Source organism: Sminthopsis crassicaudata, chromosome 4 (genome assembly GCF_048593235.1).
Source record: "Sminthopsis crassicaudata isolate SCR6 chromosome 4, ASM4859323v1, whole genome shotgun sequence".
NCBI classification, from domain to species: Eukaryota; Metazoa; Chordata; class Mammalia; order Dasyuromorphia; family Dasyuridae; genus Sminthopsis; species Sminthopsis crassicaudata.
In genome coordinates this window covers 17115803-17134163 of record NC_133620.1, presented here as the reverse complement: position 1 = coordinate 17134163, position 18361 = coordinate 17115803, and the positions used below count along the sequence as shown (strand labels likewise).

The window sequence follows — 18361 nt, the reverse complement described above, 5'->3', positions numbered from 1 at the left end:
AATTCTCGTGAAGATGATGAGGGATTAGAATCATTCTAAAGAAGGCAAGTAAATTGATGGAAGTTATAACAAAGTGGTTTGGATTTGATAAGAGGAAAATGCCTTAGCTTGGGATTCAAGGTTTTTCACATATCACCCCCAACTTATCTTTCCATCTTTATCCTGTTTTACTCCCCTTCACCTATCTTGTACATCAACCAAATGACAGTAGGCAATGCATCTAAAACTTGCCTCTTGCTTTTTCAAACGCTTTTTTTTTTTCAGAAAAGTCTCAATAATTGCCACATTCTCCATTTAAATTGGAACCATCTTTTGAAGGCCATCTTAAGTGTCCTGTTCTCTGTGAAGCTCCATCTGATTCTCAAAGTAAGAAAGACTTGAACTTTTGCTTGAACATCAAAGATAATTTTGTTTGCTTCTTTTGTTGTATTCTATAGATATATGTGTGTGTATATTGAAATTCTCCCATTTCCCTTTCAGAGTAAGGGATTTACCTTACCAGCCTTTCTATTTCTTAGCACCTAGGTCAGGGTCTGCACATAGTATGCAAATCAAATTGCTGATTTGGAAAAAATATATAGAAAGTTTAGTAGTAATAAGTAATGTTTGCATGATGTCTAATTTTTCAAAATTTTTCATAAGCATTAATCTGAAGGGTGCACCACTTCTGGGAGATAAGTATTATGTATGGTATTAAACCAGTTTTACAGATGAGGAAACTGAGGCTGAGGAAGAAATAACTAGCGCATAATCATGTAATATATATCAGAGACAATATTCAATCCCTGGCTTTGTTTCTTTGTTTCTTTCTTTCCTCCTTTTCTCCTTTCCTCCTTTCCTCCTTTCCTCCTTTCCTCCTCTCTCTCCCTTCCTTCTTTTCTTTCTTTCTTTTCTTTCTTCCTCTCTCTTCCTTCCTCTCTCTTCCTTCCTCTCTCTCCCTTCCTCTCTCTTCCTTCCTTCCTTCCTTCCTTCCTTCCTTCCTTCCTTCCTTCCTTCCTTCCTTCCTTCCTTCCTTCCTTCCTTCCTTCCTTCCTTCCTTCCTTCCTTCCTTCCTTCCTTCCTTCCTTCCTTCCTTCCTTCCTTCCTTCCTCAATTGTGGCTAAGTGACTTGTCCAGGGTCACACAGCTAGAAAGTGTTAAGTGTCTGAGGCCAGATTTAAACTCAGGTCCTCCTGACTTCAGGGCTGGTACCATCCCTAGTTTTCTTAGCTTCCCATTCAGCATTCTGTGTACATTATCATGCTTTCATTATAAACTAAGACCTAGAGTAATAATAAGTCCTGACCTAAGCTTCAACATGGTCTCTCTTACTTTATTCTCTCCACGTCCCATGGGAGACTGACTTCTCTTCATGACAAGGAGCTAATAAAGCAGACAAAGTTTAAAAAGTGGTATTAATTACTAAATCTATGAATAATTTTGGCATAAATACATAAACACAAATATGCATAAAATTGGTCATTTTAATTGAATTTTATTTTTTTAAAACTTTCCAAGTATTTATTTTTCCTCCCTCCTATCCTTCCTTAATTGGGGAAGGGGGAGGAAGAAATAGAAAACCTTAGTAACAAATAAGCACACTCATTCAAAACAAATTCCCACATGGGCTACACACCAGAATGTGTCTCATGCACATTTGTCCATCGGTGCTGGCAAGGGGTAAAGTCTGAGAACTTATAAATGGTTTTATCTCCTAGTCCTGCCCAATGTTTTCACCCTCATGGTTTCCCTCCAAGCCAACTATTCTTCTCCAATCTCCTGCGTTCCTTCTCTGTATACCCAATTTCAATACTTAGCACAGTGCCTGAGCTCAATAGACTAAGAGAAATAAGTGCTTATTGACTCCTTGACTTTGTTTAGGCTATACATGCGTGGGGATGTCTCCATCTTTCAAGACATGGGATAATTGCCATCACCTACAGGAAGTCTTCACCGATTGATCCTCTGCCCCACAGAGCTCTTTCTTTCCTCAGAATTCATTGTGGTTTATTTCCAATCTTTTAAACACTCTGTAAATACTAGATGGTGCCGGGGCTAGACTGTGGGACTTGGAATTGGAAAGTTCTGAATTCAAATTTGGATTCCGATATTTGCCCATTGTGTAACCCTGTCTCAACCTCAGTTTCCTCGTCTGTAAAATGGGGATTATAATAGTACTTACTCCCCAAGGCTCTTAGGACAAATGATATTTGTGAGAGGCTTTTAAATGCACCCTGTGATTAGTTTCTGTTTCCTTGTGTACTTTTTTTTTTTCCCCCTCAACAGGGTCAAAGCTTTTGGAGAATAGGAGCCTAGTATTAATTATCCTGTTTTTCTTAGCAAAGCCTGACATAAGATATTGCCTACAGTCTAGTGGTGAATGACCACTAATTGTTGGGTGAATGACCTGGCAAATGAAAAGGATATGGTAGAAGAGTCGCCATTGACCCCTGAATGAAATCCTGAGCTTAGAGGAAGAAAGATGCAATCAAATTTAGGAGGTTTAAACAGGTCTTTACTAATTTCCCAGAAGGCTTTTGAAAAAAAAAAAAAAAAAAAAAAAAAACTAGATCGAATTCCTCAGAGGGATAAGTATAGGGTTGAGAAGTATGAGAGACATTTTGTACTAAAGCACCAAGCCCAGAAAAATGCAAATTCTCTGGGCCTGGGCATCTCTTGCAGCTGGGGAGAAGGTGTAGGAGGGAGGACAGCCCTGCTGCTTAAAAAGAGGTACAAGTCTCCAAAGTCATGGGGCACTTCATGCAAATGTCCATGGGCGTCATGTAAATGAAGGGACTCCTTTCTTCAGGTGATAAGTCGGCCTTTCCCTGGAAAGGATGTGAAAGTGGGCACTCCCTGGCAGCCTGCCTGGTGGAGGGCAGGGGCATTCCCCTCTCTTCTCCTGGGGGATGCATTCAATCTCACTCTCAGGTGATCTTCTGTGATGATTCCACTCAATCCAAGGTTACCTTGAAAGCATGTCTTGAGTCCCCCAGTAAGCTTTTCCAAACAACCAGGAGACTTCATTTGTATTTGCCTTATATTAGTTTGGGGCAAGCCGGAGAAGGGCATTCAGGAGGCAGATAGCATTTCCTACAAATCTTGGTCCCTTATTACCTTAAATTGGGCAAATCACAACCTCCTTCTACCTCAGTTTCCTAATTTATTAAGTAAGGAGATAGGATCACATAATCCTGAAGGTCCTTTCTATTTATATCAATATATATTGTCTTCTTTCCTACTTATCTTGGATTCTTTCTCTGTTTCTTTCTGTCTCTCTGTCTTTCTGTGTCTGTCTTTCTCTGTGTCTCTGTCTCTCTCTTTCCTCTCTGTGTCTCTGTCTCTGTCTCTCCTCTCTGTCTTTCTCTCTGTGTCTGTTTCTGTCTCTCTCTCTTTCCTCTCTGTCTTTCTCTCTATCTCCTTGTCTCTGTCTCTCTGTCTCTATCTCTCCTCTCTCTGTCTCTCTGTCTTTCTCTCTGTCTCTGTTTCTCTGTCTCTATCTCTCCTCTCTCTGTCTCTCTTTCCTCTCTGTTTTTATCTCCTTGTCTCTGTCTGTCTCTATCTCTTCTCTCTCTGTCTCTCTGTCTTTCTCTCTGTGTCTGTTTCTCTGTCTCTCTCTCTTTCCTCTCTGTCTTTTCTCTATCTCTGTCTCTATCTCTGTCTCTCTTTCCTCTCTGTCTTTCTCTCTATCTCCTTGTCTCTGTCTCTCTGTGTGTCTCTGTCTCTCTCTCCTCTCTCTGTCTCTCTGTCTTTCTCTCTGTCTCTGTTTCTCTGTCTCTCTCTCTTTCCTCTCTGTCTTTCTCTCTATCTCCTTGTCTCTGTCTCTCTGTCTTTGTCTCTCCTTTCTCTGTCTCTCTGTCTCTCTGTCTTTCTCTCTGTGTCTGTTTCTCTGTCTCTCTCTCTTCCTCTCTCTTGTCTCTGTCTGTCTCTATCTGTCCTCTGTCTTTCTCTCTCTTTTCTCTGTCTCTCTGTCTCTCTCTCTCTCTCTCTCTCTCTCTCTCTCTCTCTCTCTCTCTCTCTCTCTCTCTCTCTCTCTCTCTCTCGCTGTCTCTCTCTCTCTCTGCTGTCTCTCTCTGTCTCTCTCTGTCTCTCTGTTTTCTTTCTCTCTCTTCCTCTCTGTCTCTCTCTTTCTGTCTCTCTGTCTTTCTCTCTATGTGTGTATCTCTCTGTCTCTCTCTGTGTCCTCTCTCCCTCTCCCTCTGTCCTCTCTCTCCTTTCTCTCTCTCTGTCTCTGTCTTTCTCTCTCTCTGTCTCTCTATCTCTCTCTCACTTTTTCTTTCTCCTCTTCTCACCCCTTCATCCTTTCTTTCCTCTTTCTCAGTTCTGGAGCAGAAAGAGCCGGTGGAAAAGACCACCCCCTGACTGAGACTTTTCTAAGACAATTCCCCTTCTGAAGAACAGAGTTCAAAGAAATGGGAATCGCTCCCTCTGGTCCAGACCTCCTCAGAGAACTAGGTGGGGTGAGACATTTGGGATGGTGGGTCTGTGGAAGCCTTCTCCATCCCCCCATTTGGGGAGCCTCTCCCGGGGGGAGCTGCCCCTTGGTTGCCCCTGTCCCTCCCAAGGTGCCACTGGCTGGATCTTGGTGCATCCAGCACTCAGCGTGGGCCGCCTGCTACAACCTGGGGTGACTAGCGAGCGGTGACTAATTTTTTGTTGTCTGGGCTTCCTGCCCGGGTCCCACTGATGGAGCGTTGGTGTAATTACAGCCCATGAGGACTTTTACTTGCTGCAGGGCTCATTAAAGTGTCCGTATTAATATCCACAGGAATACTCTCAAGAAAACCTTTTGTTCTTGGAGCAGGGGACTTACAGGAACTGTCTTGGCTCTCCAGATTTAATTGTCTAAATACAGTGCTGTCTCAGCACTTTCGATCATTTTTTTTCCCTATCAAACTCGTTGCCAAAAAGCCTTCTTTGGCCAACGCTGCTGATGAGCTTATATTTCAGCTGAGGGCCAGGGAAAGGGAGACTTCATCACACAGGGGGGTGAGGGGAGTTGAAATGCTGTCCATTTGAATGGTTGGAACCATTATTTATTGTAGATTAGCCTGGGGCAAGGATTGGGGGAGCTTGGGGGAAGGGGAACTAATAGCCCATTTTTCTTGGAAGATGTGGATCTGAACTTTTGTTTTACAAACAATGAGGTCTTGGGTCTTCTCTACTCCAGGAAAATCCCACTGTGGTTTTTGAGTCTTAATGAGGTGTTAGGAGCTGCAGGGCCTTCTTGGTCACTCTATTTTTGTCACTTTCATTTCATTAACACACATTTACTAATTAAAGTCAAGGCTGAAATTCAAGTGGACAAGTATTTTTCAAGTGCCAAGTGTGTGCTCTACAAATAAGAAAAAGAAAGTTCCTGCCCTCTAGGAACTTACGATCAAATGAAGGAAAAGATAAATCAAAGGAAATTAAGGGATACCCAATTTAGGGGCAGATGCAAAAAAAGATGAGTTACTGAAGAAAGCTCAGGGACAATATTTTCAGAAGAAAAAATAAAGTTCAGAAAAAGCCATCAGAGGTTCAAAGCTCTAGTGTTAGGAAGGAATTCTGAGGTCAACTAGTATTAGCCCCCCATTTTACAAATGAGAATACTGAGGCCCAGAGAGGTTAGATGATAGACAGTGTCCCAGATCTGCAGCTCAAAGGACCTTTGGAGGATAGAGGGAAAGGAAGAAACAGGAATTTATGAAGTGTCTACAATGCTCTTTACAAATAGCAACTCATTTCTTTCTTACAACAAACCCTGGAAAGTAGGTACTATCAGTATCCCCATTTTACAGTTAGGGAAACTGAGGCAGAGATTAAGTGACTTGACCAGGATCACATCTCTAGTAAGTGTCTGAGGCCAGATTTGAACTCAGGATTTTCTGATTTTTTTTTTTTTTTTAACCAAGCTCTTTATCCACTGCATCCCCATGGAGGCCATCTAGTTCAAGCCCTTTATTTGCTAGATGAAGAAACTAAGGCTCCAATAGGTGAAGGGACTTGCCTAATGTACATAGGTATTAAGTAGTAGCCTAGGATTTGAATCCAGGACTCTAGAACTCTTTTCACTGTGAATGAGATGAGGTGAGATCTTTCAAGACAGTTGTGAAAATCGAGTAAGGCTTCATCTACTTCAGAGTTCGAGTAGGCCTGAAGGACTCTGAAGTTAGAGCAAAGGGCATTGCCTTCCCCTCCTATGACATCTCCCTATTTCATCCAAATATGGGCAACTATGGACTTATTAGTCAAGTTCAATTTCAAGGGTAGATCTCGCGTTTAGAATGTAAGACTCTCAGCCAATGAGGATGAGGGTCAGTGGTGGGAGGGGGTGTTTTGAGTTAGGGATTAAAGGTGCTGTCCTGCCCACAGGAGGCGCTTCCTCTCTTCGATAGTCTACTCGAAGAGTGGGACGCCCGATTCTCGCGAGAATGTACAATAAACTTTGCTTTTCTCTAGAGCTCTCTCCAGCTTTTTTTTATCAAATGGTGTTCCTCACCATTTCCGTACCACACAACTGGACCAAGTTACTATGTTCTAGATGCTAAGAATAAAAAGGAAAAAAAAAACCTGAAAAACAAAAAAGTCCATGGTTTCCAAGTAGTTTATATTTTCCTGAGAAGAAAGTGTTTAACGTGGAGATGGATAAACAAATTAAAAAGCATACAAAAATACAGTGAATTAATGGAGGAGAAAGAGCATAAACGTAGAATCAGTGTTGGAATATGACCAAATGTAGGATGTCAATCATGGAAGAGGGCTCAATAATAATAGCTAACATTTAGAGAGCCCTCTAAGGTTTGCAAAAGCCTTTGCTTATATTCGCCCATTTGTTCCTCACAACCACTCTATGGGGTAGGTGCTATTATTATCCTCATTTTACAGAAATTGAGGTAAATGGGGTTAGGTGACTTGACCAGGATCACACATCTAATAAGCTTCTGAAGCTAGATTTGAATTTAGGACTTCCTGGCTCCAGGTACACCTCTTCAGGCTCCCAAAGGCTAGGCAGAAGCCAGATTATGAAGGCTTTCCATGCTAACATAGTATTTTACCCATAGGCAATAGGGCTGGGCAGCTAAGGGGCACCATAGTGCACAGAGCACCAGCAAGGGAGTCAGGAAGATTCATCTTAGACAATTCCCAGCTTCTTGACCCTGGTCTAGTCATTCACCCTGTTTGCCTCAGTTTCTTTGATTGTAAAATGAGCTGGAGAAGGAAATGGCCAACCACCAGATTCTTTACTAATGGGATCAAAAAGAGCTGGACACACTGAACACCAATAGGGATAGGCTGCTTTTTGCAGGACAGACACACGCTCAGACCTGTGGTTTGGAATGATCAGTTTGGCAGCTGTGGGGATGACAGATTGGAAAGGGAGGAGACTGGAAGTGGAGGCTGCAGCAGTCACTTAGGCAAGAAGCCAAGGGTTGGATCCAGGCTGCTGCTTTGGGAGTGGTCTCCCTCATCAGACTGTGAGCTCCTTGGGGGCAGGGAACTGTTTTTGTGTTTCTCTGTATCCCCAGTGCTTGGCACACAGTCAGAGCTTAATAAGTGCTGGGACTGCTGGAGAAGAAAACAGCTGGGAGAGATTATCAAAGTAGAAACATCGAGGCAAGGAAGATGACTGCTTCTAAGGGAAGGAGAGGGAATCTGTAAAGATGATTCTGATTCCGAGTTCCTAGGTGGGCAGAAGGATGCCCTCAAAAAAGTGGGAGACTGGGAGGGGGGGTTCAGAGGGAAAGATGAGTTCTCTTTTGTATACATTGGATAGGAGCCTTTGGGTTAGCAGGAAGATCCTGATGCAAGGTGAAAGCTTAAAAGAGAGATGAGGGTTTCATATGCAGATTTGGGGGGTAAACTTGGACTGAACATTGAATCCAAAGGAAACTATTGGGATCATCAAGATAAGCTCAGGGAGAGAAAGGGAAGAGCATCCGGGACAGACCCTGGGGTGTGCCCTCCAGCAAAGGGGATCTACACAAAGAGCCAAGCCACAGATAGGGAGCAAGCCAGGAGAAAGTTTTGTTCAAAACAGTGAAAGAGAAAATAGTATTCAGGGCCAAGAGAATCTAAATTATAAAAGTATAGTCTGAGGAAAAAAAATAGCAAAAGATTGTTAGGGAAAACAAATAAACAGGTGAGATACAAGAGCAATAGCTTCAGGGAATGGTAGCTTTAAGTGAAATTGCTTTTAAAGGATGGGACAGAAGGAATTGTGGAATAGGAGATATTGGGAATTAGAAGGGGAGGAATGATGATAAAAGAAAGGGACGAACTCCTAGCAAAAATGGACTGGATAGGAGGGAGAGGTTGATCTTGGCAAGGATTGAGGCTCTATCTGCCACATGTGATAGTCACAGATCCATAGCATTTTCAGGTTGTGGAATCTTAGAACTCACCCAGTCTAACCCCATTATTTTTAGAGGTGAGTAAACTGAGGCCCAGAATAGGGAAAGGGACTTTCTGCCCAAGCTCAAGCTCTTGGCTGACTTTTCACTGATTTTCAGAACTATTTAAATAACAAAGCCACAAATCCCTCTCGGGCCTAGTCAATTCTCCCTTAAATGGGAAGGGAAAAGAAAAGAGCTAAATAACAATGATGTTAATGAAAACAGCTGGAGCTGGCTTTCCTTTTCTGACTGATGGAAATGGACTGGGCCCAGTCAAAAGTTAGATGAAGACTATTCTGAAATATTCACCCGTCTAATAGAATGCCACCTTGGGTTTACATTTGGGAAAGAAGCATTTAACTCTTTCAGTTGTAAATGGTTTACCATCAATGGACACAGGACTTAGAGGCAGAAGGTTAGGAAAGATTATAGTTCTGGCTCTAATATTTAAGACTTATGTGGTCTTAGGCGAGGCATTCAAACACTTTCAGCCTCAGTTTCTTCATCTGTAAAAAGGGGATAATTTGGGACCAGATGATTTATAGCTAAAATTCTGACTCCACAAGAGACTTTATCACTTTCCTTCTTACCTCTCAGGGCTTGAATTAATACAAATATCAGACTGTGAGTCTCAAAACTGGCTTCTCTAAGCATAGAGCTGCCTGCTCCCTCTGTTCCATGTTCCCTCATAAGCTTCATCAGTTATCTGCTTTGTTTTTGTTTTCCTCCCCCAATCCTTTCCTCTTTCCTTCCTTCAATCCTGGCAGAGATTGTTTTTCTGCTACCCTGGAGACTGATGGGAAAGATAGGTACAATACAATTGTTGTTAGCAAGGAAGAAAAATGGGCTCCATTTCTTTGGGGTTCAGGCCATCCTGTGAACGGAAAGAAAGAACAATTCATGAAGGTATTTGATGCCCTGGATTACACGAACTAATGGCATCCTCTTCCCCTGTTTTCCAGTGAGGACCCTTTATGATCTCCAAAGTCCTTTTTCCAGAACCTTTGTATCAAGATGGGAGATCATGTTTTGTTCTTTTTCACAAGTTGTCTTGTGGACCTAACTGACCAGGACCTAATTTTAATCTGGATATAGCTGCTGACTGGCTCCATAATCTTGAACACAGAATATTCCCTCCTTCATTAAAAAAAAATGCCATAAAATGTTTGTAACAAAAGCTAGAGTATTAGAGCTGAAATAGACTTCAGAGCATAAGATATTGTGCAGAGTATTAAAACATAAATAAGTAGATAGCAGAACATAGAATATTAGTCTTGGAAAGAATCCTAGAACATAGAATGTTAAAGCTGAAATAGACTTTAGATTTTAGTGACTATAGTGAAGGGAGACTAGTTTGTGTACATTAAAAACAATCAACCAAATAAGACCACTTAATTAAAAAACCCAATTAACCAGGATACAAAAGCAGGTAATCTGATTTCTAACTGGAGGCAAGATCAAAGACTTTCTAAATTGGGGGTGGGATGGGTGGGGAAAAGTGAACAAAAACATTCCATGAAATTAGAAAAAGACATTTTCCATCCCCCCCCAACTGTCTATGAACAATCAATGGATTATGAAAATAATAAATGATTGATTAGTTATAGAGACAGATAAAGACATGTGGGTTGCTGGAGATGTACAATTGTGAGAGAACTTCTTATATTCATCTAGCTTTGGATCTGACTGGGTTTTTGGTCAACATAATCTACATCCTTAGTTAAGGGTCTCTAAGTAGCAAGTTGAGGTGGTCTAAGACATCAAGACTGGGTTCAACAATACAATCAAGTCTTCTCACAATAATATATTGTTGTTTTTCACCACAGAAATTGGATTAGATCTATAATTGAATAGAAAGGGAAATGAGCTAGTGCCAAAACTGAATCACGAGATGGAGACAGTATGGTTTGCTCAATTATCACTACTTGCTCCAATCCCTTCAATAGTATAAAGCATATTAGAATGTGGAAAGTAAGCAGAACATGGAATATTGGTGCTGGAAGTGACCTAGAATATAGAATGTTAGAGCTGACATAGACTTTAGAACATGTTAGATTATACAATATAGAATTTTCAAACATGGTATATTAGAACTTAGAACTCAGAATATAGAAGTTAGAAGGCACCCCAAGGATGTGGAATGCTAAAACATGAAATTTTGAGGGATTGAAAAGACATTTCTTGATCCTGGCTTATTTCCAATTTTCATTGGGAAAAATAGTGATTCATCCCACATATTTCTAATTCCTGGATGATGATGAAGATACTCAGGGTGGAGTGCTGTGTCATAGTTACCTTACTGTCACCCAACAGTTGTTGTTATTCAGTCTCGTCCAATTTTTCATGACCCCATTTGGAGTTTTCTTGGCAAAGAGACTGGAGTTGTTTACCATTTCCTACTCTAGTGGATTAAGACAAATAGACAAATTTACCTAGAATCTCACAGTGTATGAAACCAGATTTGAATTCGGATCTTTCTGCCTTCATATTCAGTGCTTTTTACTGGTCCACCTGGCTGCCTCTTACCCCACAATTACTAATTGACAAATTGCCATTTTTTCTAATGCTTCATTGAACAACTTCCTCTCCCAAAAAACCAATCAAACAAAACAACAGAATCTCAAAAGTTCTGTAAGTAGAACCCCTATAAGTAAATAAAGAAGTAAATAAAAATAAAGAAGTAAAGAAATATAAGTAATTAAAATGATCAATATTAATATTTTAAGTAAGGTCAATAAGACTACTTCAGCTTCAGATTATTAAGAGATGAATGGGTAAAGTTTAAAACCAATTTTAAGCATTGAAAAGCAGCCAGCATGGGAAACTAATTACTTCAAAATGATCCTGGGAAAAGAAACAATTTGCTGTTTGATGCTTCAGGTGCTAAAATTCAGCAAACACTAAGTATCACTTTTTAGTGCTACTTGCCAAAGAGCAATAGGACGTGATTTAGGCATATTAAGATTGAGAATTTTGGTGGTGACAACAGAGATAGTTTCACCACCAGAAATGGCTTATTTTGAATGGGGATGTTTTGCCTTTGAACTCACTTTTCCATCCCCTTGCTGTGTTCTAGAAATTCATTAATGTGTAAAACCCATAAAGAATCGAAAGAATTAAGATTTTTGACATGAATTACAAGACTGATTTTGCTAATGATACTGTATAAAAGTAAGCACAGTTTGATAGGCAAGACCAATTCAAATAAACACAACTTTTGAGTCGCTGAACTTAAATCTTTGAGCAGGTTCAGTAAAACAAGGCAGATTTTCTCAAACAAATGAGAGAAATCTTGTTTTAGGATAGAAATCTGGAAAATTGATCTGACCCCATATTCCTTACTCCTTGTAGGACAGATGAAAGAATCCTCCCAGAGTCTTACTTTCATCCCTAATAAATGAGGATTTGAACTAACAAGAATCTTAATTTCTTTCTCTGTAAAATAAGATTAAACAATTTAATTTAATCTGGATTAAATAATCTCTAATTTTACTTTTTTTTTTTTTTTTAACATTTTGTGGCAATTGTTTTTTTCCTCATCTTTTCCCAACTCTAATCTTGTAGCCTTGATATTTTTAATGTTCTAGCTTTTACAGACCCTTCTGATTCTGTTTATCCTATGTTCCAGTTCCTTCTAGATCCCACCATTTGATGTCCCATGTTCTAACATTGTGTTTTCACTTTTTTGTTGTCTAGAACCCCTTTTAGTTCCAGAATCCGTTGTTCTCTGCTTGAAATCTGGAGTTGGCATTCTTCTATAGAAGAATAAGGTCTATATTTCCTAATAGTCCCTCTATGTAACTAATTAACTGACTTTACTTTCCCTGACAACATATTCTTCAGTTTTCTCACCTTTAGACTGAAGGGATTGGACTAGAGATCTATGGACTAAAGATGAGATAAGTGATTTTAAAGATCTCATTGAAGTAGTTGTAAAAACAAACTCAAGAGTGAAAATATTGCAACAATGGCCAGAGGGGCCACTAGGTGGTCTGGTCAATAGAGCACTGGTCTTGGAATCAGAGAGATTTCTTTTTCTTCATGAGTTCAAATCTAGTCTCAGATACTTACTAGCTAAGTGATCCTGGCAAATCACTCGATCCTGTTTGTCTCAGTTTCCATATATGTAAAAAAAAGCTGGAGAAGGAATCTTTGCCCAGAAAATCCCAAAAGGTGTCATGAAGAGTCAAACATGACTGAAATGACTTCAGAACAACAAAATGGTAACCACAACCAAATGAATGCTGTCTGTGAGCAGTGTAGGCTATTTCCCCGTATTCAGGGAAGGAAAGGGACTCCAGGAATATCCCCTTCACTCAAAGGCAATGTGTTTCCAACCCCCATCTTCCAACAATAATAATAAAACAAAACAAAAAACTAAGATAAATTGGCAAATCAATTTCCAAGAAGGAGTAAAAGGATCCAGAATGGCAGATGGGGAAACTTGACCTTTGTCAGGAAATTGGAGGAAGAATGTTCCACTGAGGGGGAAGGGAAAAAAAAAGGACAATGTACTTGGAGCTAAAAAACAGATTTGCAGCCCTTCCTGGTGATGAAGGGGCTAACTACTCAGAGGAGGAAGCAGCTGTGTGACTTCCCTAGGCAGAATGACAGAGCAGAGCAATGGAAGCTGACAGGTGGGAGAACATCTAGTGAAGTTCAGAGGAAAAGGAAAAGAATAGGGGTGGTTACTCCCTCCTTGGGGCGACTGAGGCAGCTACAATTGAACATCAAAACAAGAAGAGAGAAGTCCACTGTTTTCCTAGAGTGTATAGCTAAAACGTACAATGCATTTCCCAAGACTTATTCGAACAGATGTCTGTTACCTCCTCCTGGTGATTCATGAGGGCATAAATGACATTGTCAGAAGGAACCTAGAAAGCATTATTAAAGATAACACTTAACTGGACAAAATACTGAAGATTATGGGGGCATGTGAGATATTACATAACCTCCACAGGCCTTTTGCAGCAAGGCAGTCCTTGTGGGTAGAGAGCTGGACCTAGAGTTAGGAACACTTGAGATCCAATCCTACTCAAAGACTGTGTAAACCTGGGGAAGCTGTGCAATCTTAGTTTTCCTCAGTTTCCATAAATGTAAAATGGACATCGTAACAGCATCTACTTTCCAGGGATGTTACGAAGATCATTTGATGTTGTTAAGGTTTTTTGAAATGTAAACTAGAAAGAAGATTGGTCCCTCTTTTCTCTGAAACACATTATACCTCATGGTATAGTGAATAGGACACTGGATTAGGCACTCAGAAGGTCTGGCTACATCCCACACCAGACATTTACTAGTAGGCAGACCCTACCAGGGATTCTCAAACTACGGCCCACGGGCTAGAGGCAGCCGCTGAGGACGTGTATGGGGCCCGCCGGGTTATGGCAAATGGGCTAAGGGATGGAGACAGAGTGGGAGCTTTTGTTTTTACTATAGTCCAGCTTCCAACAGTCTGAGGGACAGTGAACTGGCCCCCTATTTAAACAGTTTGAGCACCACTGCCCTAACCCTTAAGTACTAATCTCTGACTCTCAGCTTCTTCACATGTAGATGAAGGGGTTAGAGCAGACTAAGGTTCTTCTCCTAGCCAATGATCCTATTCCCAGCTGAAAGAGAGAAAGCAGGGATGATATGGTCCACGTGGTGAGAGAGGAGAATGCTTAGAACAGTTCTTTGGGATGGTGAGACAGTCTCAGGGGAAAGTTTTTTTTAAAAGCTGACTTTTGACAATGAGGACCTAATTGATATTAAATGATTCAGACTGGTGATGGCCTTTTCAGGAGTGAAATTCTGAAGACATAATGGGAAGAAATTTCAATGAGACAGAAAAATGGGAGTTTTCTGAAGAGAATGGGATGCACAAAGAATAGATCAAACTTAGATTTTAAAAAATATGTAGCGAAAAATGAAAAGAGGGCAGGTAAAACATTTTTCATTTTTTCTATGTATCATTGCCCTCCATGAACATGGAGCATCATCATTTGAACATCATACACGATATTCTTTTTCTTGCCTTTGGCCCTTTATACTGATTGATTCCTCACATGCATATGTGAATATGAAGTTATTGTAGTCTTGTAAGAATAGTTTCAGCAGTGTGAAAGCTCAAAACAACATCAAGAGAGAGGAAAGCTAAGGACAACAAAAATGTATTTTAGCTATATTAAGGGATTTTAAAGGATGCTCAAAGAAAGGATTGGAAGGAACAATGACTGGGTGAGATAGGACAATGGAAACCGACAACAGAGTGAAGGTAGACCTGTTCAGTTTTCATTTTAATTTTGTTTTACCTAACAATTAGAATGACTTCTGAATTATGCCTGAATAAAAGGAACTAATGAACTTGGTAGCCAAGATAAGTAAGGAGACAAAGAAGAGCTAAGTGTTTTCCGAATTCTAGACCAATTTTGGCTCAGATAAATGACATCCTCTGGTTCTGAAAGAGCTGATAGACATGATCAAGTCAGTGTCATGGTTAGGTGAAAGCTCATGAAAAACAAGTGTTACACTTCCTGTTTTGCTCTAACACATTTCTATCTCTCACACAGATTTTTTGGAAGGGTCGTGAGTGCTCCTTAGAAGCAGATATGATGGAGGGGACTCACCCCCCCTCCATTTTGAGAGCATGTACTGTTATCCTCTGACAGGTGGCCACCATGACTCAGGAGTTCATAATGTGTGGCAGTGAAAAGTCTTTTAACTGGCCAGACCTTTTTGGATATAATCAAGGGGCAATCCCTGTCCATCAGTCAATCTCTTCCTGTTGATTTTAAAGTTCAAGGACAGCTGTCTGAGATATTCCTGAGGTGAGGAGGGGGAGGGATGCACACGAACATTCTCCGTGACTTCTGTGATCAACTGTGAGCTCCTTTTCTTGGCAAAGGAATTCTTTACAACCTAGCGCCATTACATTTTTCATTTTTTCTATGTATCATTGCCCTCCATGAACATGGAGCATCATCATTTGAACATCATACACGATATTCTTTTTCTTGCCTTTGGCCCTTTATACTGATTGATTCCTCACATGCAATATTCTGCCTTCTTACCTTCTTGTCTTAGTCTCTAAAGGCTTTCTTTAAGATTTAATTCAAATGCCACCTTTTCCAAAAAGTTCTTCTAGTCTTCCTAGCTTCTAATGCTTTCCCTTATGCAGATTGCCTTCCACCTACTCTATATGTGCCTTGTGTGTGTGTGTATACATATCACGTATATACTTTCTCCCCTATTAGACTATAAGCAACTTGAGTGTATTTTATTTTATTTTATTTGTGTGTGTGTGTGTGTGTGTTAGCTTTTTCTTTGTGGTCCCAGTATATATCACAATTTCTGGCATGCAGTAGGCACTTAATGAATGTTTAATTGATAGATTGATATGGTAAAAGGAGATTATGAATCCATTCAAAAGAAACAAAGGAAAGTTTGCATGGTGGGAGCCCAGAAGTTTCTTCTTTCTCATTTGAGGCAGTGAGGGGAGTCAGTATATAGTCAAACTAGATCTGAGTGCAAATAACTGTCTCTGACTAAGTCATAGTTCAGGTTTCTTAATCTGTAAAAAGAAGATTAAAATTGTATCCACTTTACAATTTTACATTTTTTACACTCATCACAAAGATTATTTTAAAAATAAATGTTTATATATATATGATATATATGTAATATATATATATATATATATATATATATATATATATAAACTGCATATATACTTCTTCTATTACTGCTACCACTATTACAATTCCTACTACTTACTACTATTGGGCTGTACTATAGTTGTCATGGTGGTAGTGGTTTTAAGAAAGAAAAAAAAAAGAAAGAAAAGGAGAAAGAGAAGGAGAAGGGGAAGGGGGGAGGAAAAGGGGAAGGGGGAAGGAAAAAGGAAAGAGAAAAGGAAAAGGGAGGGGAAGAGGAAGGGAAAGGGGGAAGGGGAGGGGGAAAGGGATAGGGAAGGAGAAGACAAAGGGAAAGGGGAGGGGGAAAGGGAAGGGGAGGAGGATGGGGAAAGGAAAGGAAGGGGGAGGAGTGGGGGAAGGGAAAGAAAGAAGTGGGGAGGGGAAGGGGAAAAGGAAGAGAAAGAGAAAGGGGAAAAGGAAGGGGAATCTTTGTCTTGATCTATATCTTGTCACTGCATCCAGATGGCTCTGGAGGGGAAAGTGAGGTAGATGACCCATAAAGCAGCCTCACCTAAATCCAATTCACTTTCATGTCACCTCCCTGAGGTTATGGTCCTTTTCAAGAATGAAGGACAAACTACAATCTTCTCCAGCTCACTCCCTGGTCTCAAACCCCAATGTCCTGGACTTCTAAGGGCACAAACAATGAGAAAGGTCTTTTTAAGTCTTAGGAATCCATATCTGTAGCTGATACTTTCAATCAACAAAGTAAAACCCCAGTCAGCTATCCTTCCCATCTAAATAGGGCCAGACTTTTCTCAGCTCCAGCTAAAGCAATAAATAGGATTCATCAAATCTAGGTTAGAGGTTAATTGCTTCAAAAAGTTGCCTTTGTAGAGGTCCAAGGCTATATCCTGTATCAGTTTAGCAAAGCCAGAGAACAACAATGGAAGAGAAACACACACACACATAACAATAACAAAGCCAAAAACACTCTCCAAGTATTACATTTTTTTTTCTCTCTAGGAAATAAATCAGATTAGGTGTTTCTGTCAAATTCTTTAAAACCAGGATTAATAATAACTGGAACATTGGACTTTTCAAGGTTTGGCCAAACCTCCAATAGCTGGGCAGCTTGTGGCTTGTCAATCTTTCCCACTGTAGTAGTGAACAGCTGTCTTGGATTTCTTCTCCTTGAAACAATTACTGCTTCACAGAAGACATAGATAATTTTGGTTTTGATATTAAGAGCACAGGCAAGACTTGTGCTAACAGAAATTTAGCTCATATTCTTTCATCTTTCCCCTTCATTATTCTAGCATATATATGTATATATGCATATATGTTTATATTGTTACAATCAATTAATTGTTATTCAAGAGCCCTTGTACTATTACTATTCCCTAAGTTTGAAACAAGGATACAACTTTAATGAGGAAAGTCTTGCCAAATCTAAATCTTTATTAAAGGGTCTTTAATGAACAGTTAAGAATCTAGCATATTAATAGGTTCTAAAATGGACAGAATCATAACTTTGGGGGTGTTAGGGATCTAAGAAGTCAAATGGTGACCAACTAACAAACTTAAAAATGAATTTTTTCCCCAAATCCTCCTAATGATTTTGTTCTCATTCATCTCCCAAACAACAAGAATATATCAATGTCTGCTATATCATAGGCTCTGTGAAGAGGGATGGGGGTATAAGGGCAAAAAGGAAACCATAAAGAAAGTTTAACCCAGACATCCATTCTAGGTTCATGTAAGGGCCCTTTAAATGGGCAGACACAGTGCAATGGGAGATTTGAGTCCTCCAGGAATTAATCTCTGTGGATATTAGGACTGCCTTGTAGGTGGGATCTTGGCCACATTGAGATAGCTTTGTAATAGCTGCTTGGCTGTGTGTGTGACCTCACAGACCCTTTATAAGCCCACTGCAGGCAGCAGTCACTCTCTTTAACCTGGCGCTCTTTAACCTGGCTCCCTAACCTGGGTGGCCAAGCTGAGATGGATAGCCAAAAGAGGTAAGGAGTTTGGTAGTGAACACATGGGTCTTCTGACCCAGATGTTCGCTCGGGAACCAACAAGTCAGGGCATCAGTCAGGGCATCATGTGAGTAGGTATAATAAAGGCTTTTAAGATTACATGTGGCTGTTCTTGAGTGCGCTACCCGTTATTAAACTATAGATTCAATAAATCATTGTCATCAAAGACCTTTGAAGGCCTCAGAGGAGGCGAGCCGGGTAGAATTGACACTGCAAAGGTCAGTGGTCAAAGGTACTCTGTTGGGCCTAGGGCAGACTGGTAATTGTAACTGCCAGGAGGGCATACTACAAGTTCCTAGACATTGCTATTGAGTTTTAGGTCAATGTAGAAATTCATTGAAGATTT

The 18361-nt window shown here is 40.3% G+C and overlaps 1 long non-coding RNA gene across 1 annotated transcript in view; it reads left to right on the top strand.

Annotated features, from left to right (window-relative positions):
* The first annotated feature begins 288 nt into the window (after positions 1–288).
* LOC141540499 (uncharacterized) overlaps positions 289–18361 on the top strand; it is a 36654-nt gene continuing 18581 nt past the window's right edge. The window contains exon 1 of the long non-coding RNA XR_012481552.1: positions 289–366. This is a non-coding gene — a long non-coding RNA (uncharacterized LOC141540499). The remainder of the gene's footprint in view (positions 367–18361) is intronic.